This window comes from Cavia porcellus, unplaced genomic scaffold, assembly GCF_034190915.1.
Source record: "Cavia porcellus strain 051 isolate PalLab524CR breed Dunkin Hartley unplaced genomic scaffold, mCavPor4.1 scaffold_13, whole genome shotgun sequence".
Classification (NCBI taxonomy): Eukaryota; Metazoa; Chordata; class Mammalia; order Rodentia; family Caviidae; genus Cavia; species Cavia porcellus.
In genome coordinates this window covers 34,398,951-34,410,005 of record NW_026947496.1, presented here as the reverse complement: position 1 = coordinate 34,410,005, position 11,055 = coordinate 34,398,951, and the positions used below count along the sequence as shown (strand labels likewise).

General features: G+C 44.9%; 1 long non-coding RNA gene across 1 annotated transcript; it reads left to right on the top strand.

Annotated features, from left to right (window-relative positions):
• Window positions 1-5,922: 5,922 nt before the first annotated feature.
• Window positions 5,923-9,649, top strand: LOC134478413 (uncharacterized). Its single transcript, XR_010051035.1, has 3 exons — window positions 5,923-6,202; window positions 6,797-6,870; window positions 8,014-9,649. It is a non-coding gene; the product is annotated as an uncharacterized LOC134478413 (long non-coding RNA).
• The last annotated feature ends 1,406 nt before the right edge of the window (window positions 9,650-11,055 follow it).

Genomic DNA, 11,055 nt, shown 5'->3' with positions numbered 1-11,055 from the left:
CAGGAGTAAGTGGCTGTTAAAGCCCTGTGTAAAGGGGCTGGATACCCTGTCCTGCTATGTGGCACAGACAGCAGGATAAGGAGCCTCATCTTACAGGAAGGGGAGAGGAAGAGGAGGTGAGTGGGTCACCCCACAGAACTCTGAGAAGGCAAAGCCAGAGGTAGATCAGAGGGACAGCCTCCTCCAAACCCATTTGAACAAGCCTGGCTTTGACCTTGCCTGTTTGGTTATTCCATGCTTTGGGCCTTGTTATGGAAGGCAGGGAGGGAATTTAAAAACAAGGAATAAAAAAGGAACAGAGGATCAGAAACCAGAGAAGAAAGGCGAGGCCTTAAAGGAAAGCCCTTAGGCACTCAGCAGCAGGGCCAGAGATGCAGGAGTTTGCCTCAGCTGGCCCTAATCCCACCTACCTGACCCCACCTGAAGTCACATAGTTTGTAAAAGCCTGTAGGCTCATTCCTCTGCCTGTTAAGAACCTGTCCAAAGCCAAAGTTAGATACAGATGGCAGATGCCACAGGGAGTTCGCAGCTCAACTTGTGGACCTCTCTGGGGCTTCTCCTTCCAGGCCTGGTGTAGGGGGATGGGCAGATTGTGGGTGGGGACAAAGGAATCTTGTGGAGAAAATAACCCCCAGAAAGAAATCTCCCTTTGCCTTTCTCCAGGAATTGTCAGCTTTAGGACCATATTGCTCATGATCTGCTTTCCATTTACAGATACAGAGAAGGCAGAGAGGAGAAACAAGGGAGAGACACAAGCAGAGATGTGAATCTGGGTAATGCTGTGTGACTCCCCCACTGAGCCTGTTGCCATGGTTACACACACTCTGGTGATGGACCACTTTGGGAAGGGGGGCGAAGAATTTCTGAGAAGCATCACAAAAACACTGCAGTGTGGGTTGGCACACAAGCTTCCTGTGTTTCTGGAAGCATCTTTTTACAGGTGCATTTTCACTTCCAGGCCTGGCTGTGCCCCTGAGTGTTCAACAGTGTCTAGAACTTGAGCACTTTCCAAAATGCAAGAATCTTTTTGTCTTCCTTTCCAAACTTACACCCACCCATCCTCCAGGGAGCTCCTCTTAGCCCATTTCCCCTAACAGAACTGGAGAGTATGGCTGTTTCCTCTGAGAACGTTCTTCTCTGCCTGGATCTTCATCATCTCGACTAGATGTGCATCCCTAGGGTGACCTTGCTACATTCTCTGCTTTGGGCTCAGAGTCCTCTGGGGACAGCTCTTTGTTTTGTGCCTTCATTTTCCATCAGCTAATACTCTATGGAAAATTAAGCAATGGAAAGGATGGGAAGCACGTGAGGAGACGTGGCAGCATCTCTGCAGCCACAGATCTCAGACATGGGATGGCCCAAGTCAAAGGTGCCTCATCCAATCGACTGAGTGTTGTCCCACCACCTCCCGAGTGCCTCTGGAGACAGCCACCTCACCACCATAGGAGAAGCCCTAGTCAGGGACTTAATTTTATTTTGAAAAATGCAAGAAATGCCAGGGGTTTAGCTCAGTTGCATAAGTGCCTGCTTGGCAAATGTGAAGTCGTGAGTTCGATCCCTGGTACAAAAACAAAACAAAACAAAAACAAATACAAAGCAAAAAAAGAAAAATGCAAGAAGTGCTAGCTAACTCCTGGGTAAGGAGGGCTTTAGATCTCTTGTAAGCTTTGGAAACACTGTTATTGACCACAAATAGACTTATAACCCAATATCCAAGAGTGTCGAATTTTATGAAAGTGCTTAGTCAAAGATAATAGATTATGATCCAGTTTTAAATGGCATGACTGAATTATATCAGCCACAGAGAGCAGAGTTGCCAAAGAGTTTTGATCGTTTGTTATGTTTAAAGCTTAGATGTTAACACTGGGATATATATATATGGAGAGAGAGAGAGAGAGAGAGAGAGAGAGAGAGAACTTTTTGCCCTGGGCTCTCCTCCCTTGGTCCATTGAGCCCTGGTGAGCAAAAGATACCCGCATCTCATTTGCTTCTCACGGCACTCCTCTGGAGATAGTAGATGAAAAAGGTGAGCTTTGCCAGGGATGTTCCCAGTGCCACTCACCAAGCAAGAGCAGAACTGAGACCCAGAAGCCCTTTATCTTGGTCCTTGTGCTTCTTAGAGCAATGGGGCTGGCTCCAAACCTGGTTTGACCTGGCTGGGGGAAGGGAAGCAGAAAGAGCCAGCCTCTCTCTGCCAGCCCTGACCCACTCGAAGGTCCAGGGGAAGGCAGGTGGGCCAGAGTTGCTGAGCATATTATTGCCCTGGCGATGACAGAACTTGTCTCCACCTCCCTCTCACTAAACTGAGCAGCAGGGACAGGAAGGAGGGAGGCTTGGCAGGTGCCAAAGATCACTCACCTGGTCCTCAGTTTATGATTCCACTGGGGACACTGGGCCAAAATGAACTCCGGAGATAATTGCTGTGTTACAGCAGGTATACAACAGCATATACAACAGTCATAAGCATGCCACTAACTGCCTTTAGCTGTTTGGATATGTCTAACACTATCTCAGCTGCTTTATTGTCATGACTAGATCCAACTGGCTCAAAGAGCTAAAGTGATTTGCCTAAGATCCTATAGCAAGTAGGTGGCAACTTTGGTCATCTAATTTTAACCTATCCTCTTTCCAGCAGCATGCACCAACTTTTGGAGTCGTTCTTGCATTCCACATGTGTTTATTGAGTATTTACTATATGTCAGGCACTGTTTTAGAGTGTTTAGAATGTTCCAGTAAATGAAACAAAGGTTTTCTAACTCATGGGAGGTGAAAGAGGAATAGGAAAAAACAAAACTAGCAAATTAAGCAACAAACACTAGAGTGAGAGAAGAGAGACTGGCCACGGCGGGGCCGAGCAGGTTGGGGGCGGATGGGGCAGCAAATCTACCTGAGGATAGGGTGAGCCCCTGAGAGGTGAGCCTGAGCAAGCCTGCAGAGGAGAGGGAAACCAGAGTCCGGCAGGGAAGAGAAGCCCAGATGGAAAGCAGTAAGGCACAGGCTTATGAGCAACAGCAGGAAGGCCAGTGTGGCTGAACTGGAGTGAAACTGGGTGAGTAGGAAGACAGGATTGGAGAGAAGGTGGACAGAGGGTGGGCAGGGAGGGGATGGCAGACCTTTCCTGGGCAGAGTCTCTGAAGGGCTTGAGCAGGGGCATCACTGCCTCTTTTCCGTTTGCAAAAGGTCACTTGGGTGGCATGTGGAGGCTGCTATTATCCCAAAATCCTGCTTCTTCATTCAAACACACTGTATTGTCCTTTTTGTCACTTTCTGAAGCAGTTCTGGAAGTCTTCTTTCATGAGTGTTTTTATGAGGTGTGACCAAACATTCAGTCACTGTCACTGCCAAGTGCATCCAGTGGGAAGGTGGGTTCATAAAAACATTAGTGTGACCTTGTCCATCTTATTCACTGGATATAGCATCATGTGACTTTTGACTCTTTCCTAAGTCAAAATCGCCATCAAAAGTAAAAGGTTTGAACTGATTCAGCCATGACAAGAGCAACTAAGGACACTCACGAAAGAGGACTCTAGAACAACTTCCGAAAGTGGCAAGGACAATGGGAGAAATGTGTTTGAAGTGAGGAGGAGTATTTTGAGAGGAATTAATGGCAATATCTTTTACTGTAATAATTTGTGTGTGTGTATTTTACTGGTACCAGGGATCGAACTCACGACCACAGGCTTGCAAGGCAGACGCTTATGCCACTGAGCTAAATCTCTAGCCCTTTACTGTAATAATTTAAAAAACTTTTTAAAAACATTGACTGTAGAATGTGGAACATATTTTAGAATGACTTTTGAGATGTCAGATGTAAACTGTGTCCATTAGGAGAATCATAAAATGCCCAATGGAATAAATGCCAGGGCATTCAGCACAACAGAAATTCCTGACTGGGGTGGGTAGAGAGGAAGGGGAAATCTCCCAGAAGCACAAGAGGAAACTGGTCTAGCATTAGTCATTTTGTTCCAGATAATGCTGAATACATGCAAAGAAACCTTATGTCTGAAGAATAAAATGAATATGAAATAAGAATTTTATCTGCAAGCAAAATTCAAATCTCATATGTAAATCTGGAAATAAAAAGGCTGATTAACTTCACATTAAGTTACCAAAGCTATTGGGACTTTATAGGTAACCAGAGTACCAAATAGTAGATTAAAAGTCATTTCCCCCCTCAATCAAGAATGACCAGCATAATTATTCTTCCAGCTTCTCATACCAAATTTAAAATATCACCAATCTTTTTGGCTAATGTTAGACAGGCCACCTTTCTATGCCCCAGCTGCCACACACACTCTTAATACTGTACCCCTGCTTTTTGAGGTACGGAAATGAATGTCATCAAGTCAGGCTGCGGGAAATCACAGCCAGGTCTGTGAGGCACTGAGTATAAACTAATCCCAGAGACACTGGGAATACTCTGCTCCATCTCACTCTGAGCTCAGTTTAGAAAGCTCACCTTAAATGCCAAGAACAGTGCTTCAGCCAAGCAGAGCCGAGACTGGCATGTGATGAGGGAGATTTTCAGTGTTGGTGGAAAGAAGCTGGAGACCTGCACAGATAGAGTGACATTCACATCTGTTTCTTGCTTGAGCTTTTGCTTCCATTTGCAAAACCTTGCTTGTGATTATCGCCAAAAGCATTTATGATTAAGTGCCGGGATATGTGAACATTCAGTTAAAGATGGCCTGGGCACTCAGGGACCCTGACGATCTTTTTGCATGGATAATGAGTGGTGAGAACACATTACTTATGAGTTCTTAGCTTGGGCACCCCCTTCCCATAGCTGCGGCTGTACTTGTAATGTTGGATAAACATTACGTGCATGCTCATGAAGCACTACAATAACAACCATTTCTTTGCATATTATCTTGGCAGTGGGACCTTTCAGGACAAGGATGGGACCTCTCCACTTCAAGATCATGGCAGGAAGTCCTCAGCCGGGGACACAGTGAACGTTAGTGGACTAGAAGGGGAAACTGAGGCATAGATCTCGTTCTTAGGCTCATTAAGAGAGTACATCTGGAAACAAGCTCAGAATACCATTTCCAGACTAGTGATTTTGTCAGAGGGGAGACAATGTGTGAGTTCTGAGCTCTGCGTGACCCACAGGCAACATTTTCTCTAATTTCTGAAATGAGGAACTGAGCGTCTTCCTCCCCTGGACCCTGTGGATGCAGCTTGGCTGCCATGCAGATTCTTTCTTTCCTCCGACCCTTTGGAGTATCACAGCTGGCTGCTCCCCAAGTTTCAGGATACATAGCAGCAAAGAGGGGATGCCTCTGCTTGGGCAGGCTGGATTCTACTCACTCTGCCGAGGGTCATGCTTTGGAAATATCTGTAATTTTGTTTTCATAGCTTGTTAACCTTTTCCTTTCCGAAACAATGGCAGTGTTTGTTTTGGCTCCTCTGGCATATGAGGACAGGCCGGAGTTGGATGCACAAAGGCATTTTTCCCTTAATCTCATTACAAGGGCTCCCCAGTCTTTAATTCTTCCCAGGGCTCACTTGCTGTGAAGTGATTTCCTCTTGGAATAGTTTTCTCTTTGTGGAGCCTGGAGAGCAAGTCTGTTTGGTTTTGTAGGGAAACGGAAAGAAAGAAAGACAAAGGCAAAGAAAGCAAAACCAAGCAATGCTGTGGGGCCTTGGAAACTCCTGGGATAAAATGGACAGACCCGAAGTCTCGGCTGCTTAGACCCAGGGTCTCTGAATTATAATTTGAATATGGTTATCACATGACATCTTATAGTCATCTCTTTCCTCCTTGAGATTTGTAAAATTATGAATCCATGTTCTGACAACTGGGCGTGCTCAAGTGTTTAGAGATCATCTTATTTCATCATCTTGTCCCTCTGCGTCCATCTGCCTGTTTGGCCACCCTGATTTGATTCTTAGTGAGTGCACGCAGCCTTTCCAGTGTGTGTCTTTTCAGCTTCATGAACAAATTCACATTGTCTTTTAAATCTTCTGTGTTAATGCTCATTCTCAGTACATGAAGGAAATTTAAGCTTACCCAGCTTCTGTTAAATTTCCTATCACTTTTCACTGAAATATTTTCCCCTTCAAATTGTTTTATAGATTGTATCTGCAAACACAAAACCATACTGAGGGACAGAGGTCTCTGGAAAATGAATGTTGGAGCTAGAGGAAATTAACAACATCAACAATAGAGCGAATCCCCAGAGTTGAACAATTCAGGATGGTGAGGGGATGTTTTCTCTACTGTGTTTCCTATTTTACTCCCTCCTGTGTTGGATCTGTGTGGCATACAAGCTGCTGCACAGAAAAAATGTAAGCTCTCGCCCCTTCCAGGACCCTGTCTGTTTTCTGTATAGAGAAATGGAGATGCTTGTTTTTAGCTGCTGCTCCTGATGGCCTTCCTGGGCCGCAGTCGCAGCTTCTGTCGGCTGGCAGGTGGACTCACCTTCCTTACCTCATGCCAGTCTGTGTGCTGCCCTCTCACCTCCTGCATTAGTGTGGCAGGAACTGATGAAAAAGGAAGATGAACCTTAAGGGCCTAGGGCCCACTAAGATTCGCTGATGGAAGAGCAAACAAAAAACTCCTGCCTGCCCCTCCCTGAGCTGACAATCCTCTCCCTTTGCCCCTGTGTTGTTTCCATGTACAGGCAAGTGTGGGTGAGGAAGAGGTCTGGAAGCTCCAGTCCTGGCCCTGGTAGCTTTTCTTTTCCATTACTTGAAGCCCCCAAGTCCATTTGCCAGACAAAAGTGACTCAACTCCAACAGTACTGCTGACAGCTAATTGATTTCCTGCACTAACGTGTCTTTACCCCTCCAGCCATTCTTCACAGTTCACAGCCCAGGGATGCTCTGAGCAAGACTCCTGTGTGTAGGGGAAGGAAAAAGATTCAAGTGAGTGAAAAGTCATGTTTACATGTAAAATTTCATTTTTTTTTTTTTTGGACTTTTGGGTTGAGAACTTACGCAAACTCTGAGAAAATGGACTAGGAATCAGGGTCCATTTTTATGGCCCAGTAGTTATTATGGCCAAAGATGGTGTCTTCCTATAGGGCACAGGATAAGGACAGAGCATCCTAGATGCTGTGAGTTGCAAGCACTGGCCCCTCCTGTAATAATGCCTTCTCTTCGTGGTGGTGACCAACAGCAGTTGTGATTTGCTGACTGCCTAACTGCAGTGAAGTGGAGCGAACTGGATGCACACATGGGGATTTTACTGAGAGACATTCATTTCTGCAGCCCTTTCAGAGCTCGGGTGTGTTTCAAGAAATGAGTTACTGTGTGATGTGCAGAGGACAATTATGTACACTTGGGGCATCAGGTGTTGGGTGATGGATTGATAGGTTTGATGGAAGTCAGGTTGTCCTGGATTAAAATGGAAGCAGGTGGTGAATAAATAGAGGTAGAAGCGGATGATTCATTCAAGTTGTTTAGCAAACTGTTTTAGAGATCACGTGCACTCAAAAGCAAACAAGCTTTTTGGGAGATTCCAAATTAGGCAGTCGAGGTTTTGGAAAGAGGCCCCTGAGGGAGGCTCAGCCTGTCCAGATGGCTCTGCAGAAGCTCTGTTTGAAGGCTGTGGTTTCTCACAATTGATCACTGCCTTACTTTCCAGGTTCCTGGTTGCACAAGCCTTACCTGGGGCAAAATGACAGCAGCAGTGAACTCCTGTAGTCCAACCCCTCTTGAAGTCCTCTTTGTTTCCAAGGAGGCACTAGATGTTAGTGCACAGCCTGCTGGGACCTGTCTGCCAGAGAATTAGCCCAGGCGAGAAGGCTCCAGGGAAGCAGGGAAAAGAAGTTGCCGGCTGGGAGAGCCGGCAGGGACCACGTGGAGGAGCAGGCCTGCACCACTGGGGAAATGACTTAGGAACATGTCTCCATTCTTAGTACAGGAAACTCCCTTTCCGTGGCCCCAAGGATCACAAAGAGCAGGAATCTTGAGGACAAAATCTCCAACCCTTGGATTATGGAAGAAAAAAATCAGAAAAATAGCAGATTGGACCCTAATCGTGACTTATTCTAATCTCTTTCTCAGGCACCCCTAGCCAAGTATTTTTGGGATGAAAGCTGACAGATTGGGTTCAGCAACACAGTCTTCCGGATACATCCATCTGGCCGGCCCTTCTTTCTCCTTCTACAGCAAGTTGTTGAAGTTTATTCCCAAGATTCAAGTTCAAGTCCATCTGAACAGTTCTCTTGAAAATGTTTAGGACCGCTTAAAGTCTCAGTTTCTCCCTCTGAAAAATCCAAAACAAAAGCATTTGTGGCAGTAGTAACAATATCAACTATAGTAAAAATACTTGACATGTTAGACTTCCAGGATTGCTGTGAGAATCTGTGACGTAAATAGTATGAAGTCACTTTAAAAGTATGAAGTCCTCAAAGTCTCAGTTAGTATTATTGATTGTAAGTTAACAACATGTCAAACTCTTGAAAAATAATCAACCAAGTTCTGTTTCTATCTCCATATAATGCCTTTTAGGGAGAGACAGACATATCAGCTTTCCTGTTGTGGGGACAAAATACCTGACACTTGAAACTTAAAGGAGGACAGGTTTATTTTGGTTCATATTTTTAGTGGGTTTAGTCCATGGTTTATTGGGTCCTACTTTAAAAGAAATTTAGCATTATTTTTTCCATGCATTTGTGCATGCATGTGTGTGTGCTCATATGTGTGTGCTTTTTCAGCTAGACTGTGATTTCCTGAAGGGCAGAGATGTTTCCTACAGTCTTTGTTGCACTGTCCTTGAGATCTTTATCCTGTGACTTATCACACTAAGTCTCCAAATGTGGGCCAACTGAATTGTTAAAGCATCTTCTACTTTTAAGAGTTTCTAATACAATAGTGGAAGCAGTGGCTAACATCAATGATTTGAAGACCACAACCTGGGCTACGATGGTCATGCCACTGGCCTGCATCAGTGATTGGGTAGGGAGGGAGCAAAAGCTAAGAACAGTAAAATGTTCTATCCTTATCTGAGCATATCTCCCATCAGCTGGCCACTTCAATTCTGTGTATCTTGCTATATATGAATTATGACTCAATTAAGTTGATTTAAAAATGAATAGAAAACCAGCGCTCACAGAGGCTGGAACATGAAAATAGCAAATTTGAGCCAAGTATGGACAAGTTACTGACTTAGTGAGACCCCATCTCAAAATAAAAAAATAAAAAGGGCTGGGGATGTAGTTCAGTGCAAAGGACTTGGGTTTAATTACATATATAATTAAACAATACTTTAAAATATAAATAACGGTTTAGGACAACTATGGGAGTGATCTCCCAGTACCATTTGGTAGCAAATTGAATTACATGCACAACAATCACCTTGAGAGTTCTGAGCAGGGAATATCGCTTCTATCCACACTGGTCTTTAATAGATTGAAGAAGGACCTTGAGGATGGTGAGGGGGAGGAAGAGTGGGTACCAAGTGTGTGAGCATCTTATACTCCTTTTGAAAGCCAACAGGCTCAGGCCCCAGAGTATACTTCATACCTAAGTTTTTACTAAATATATGATCTTAAAAGAAAAACCATTCCACTCGTGCATTGTCTAAGAAGTATAGACCGTGGCCAACCAAGGCCATGGACATACACAGGTCCATGCGCACTTCGATTTGAGGCTCTGCTATTTCCTCTCTCACCCTTAACATCTAGAGAGATTCAGCAATCTTGCCATTCCCTAAAACACAGCCCTCCTCCTGGGAGTCATTGAGGCCCTGCCCTCCTGTCCCTCCAGGCAAGGTTGTCATTCCCAGGTCAGACTCCCAGAGTGACTCATCCATTCTGTTCTGCATCCTGGGTACTCTCCCTTGCACCTCCATCAAGTCAATGAGGCATTCCCCACCATGTGTTGCCAAGTAAGCAGTTACCTTGCTAAATAGAGTCATTTTTATAAAAATGTGTGCAAGAGGCCACACCAGGTGTTGAGGGCTGGCTAAACCGCCAGACGAGATTCATTTCCATCCAACCTTCCTTCTTTCCATCATAGAATGGCTGGATCCTGTGCACTGCTGGCCACAAGTTCTCTAGAAGTTTCCCTGTGTGCCCCTTATCACAAATCCATGGGCTTCCAAAGGTCTGTTGGGTGTGTTGCAAGTAGCAGAAAGGCCTTCCATGCTGCATGTCCTCCTGCTCATTGCCCAGGATTGCTTCATGTGAGAGACCAGAAAAATAGCGATTCTTTGCAGAATCATAGGACATTTAATGGAAGAAGAGTCCAAAATGTTCATTCAGTACCACATGTAGGAAGACGACATTAAAAGGTGAAGCCGTATTTTTATTATGGAGACCTTAGGAAATGAACAGAAAAGCAAAGAGAACCTTTTGTCTTCCTCAAAACACAAGGAGGGGGAAGTTCAGGGAAAAAAAATCAATCTAGTCACAGGGAACAGACCCATCAGAAGGGAGAGACATGCTATTTTCAGGTTTTGAAAATGAGGCTAGTAACAGCGAGAGGAGGGGGAAGAGCCCACAAAAAATCTACACTTGAGAGAGGCCTTTTGAAAGCAGATAAAGGTGTGTTCTTTGGCCTCGTAGCCTTGAGAATTTCCATGCTGCTTTGTCCAGCTGGGTCTGGAGACTGAGGTCTGAGAGTGTGATTGTGTATTTGTTCCAACTGATACTGGAGTTGTTTGCTTTGAACAATGTGACTTTGTTCCTTTGTTGAATGGCTGTTGCTTAGGAAAGGAACAAACACATTAGGAACTTGCTAAAGGTAAAATGATGTCCTGCAGATTGTATGTTGGCAGAAGTTCTGTGGTGCTGGCCACAGGACAGAGATGCTGCTGTCTTGATGGGAGCCGGGGGGTGTACCTTCACTGAATCCTTGCGTATGACATCCTGCACATACACACTGGAAGCAATTCATCAGGCACTAAGAATGACAGGCTTATATTATTTAAAGACCATTGACATTCCAGATCTCCAGAAGAGGGGGTTTGCTCACAGCATTTCGAACAGAAAGTAGGGCTCCTAAATGAGAAGCCTGGCTGGTATGAGGCACAGCTATATAAGCAGACCTACTGTATGCCAGACACTGGATTAAGCACTTTAAATACTGACTGTGCATTCCTGG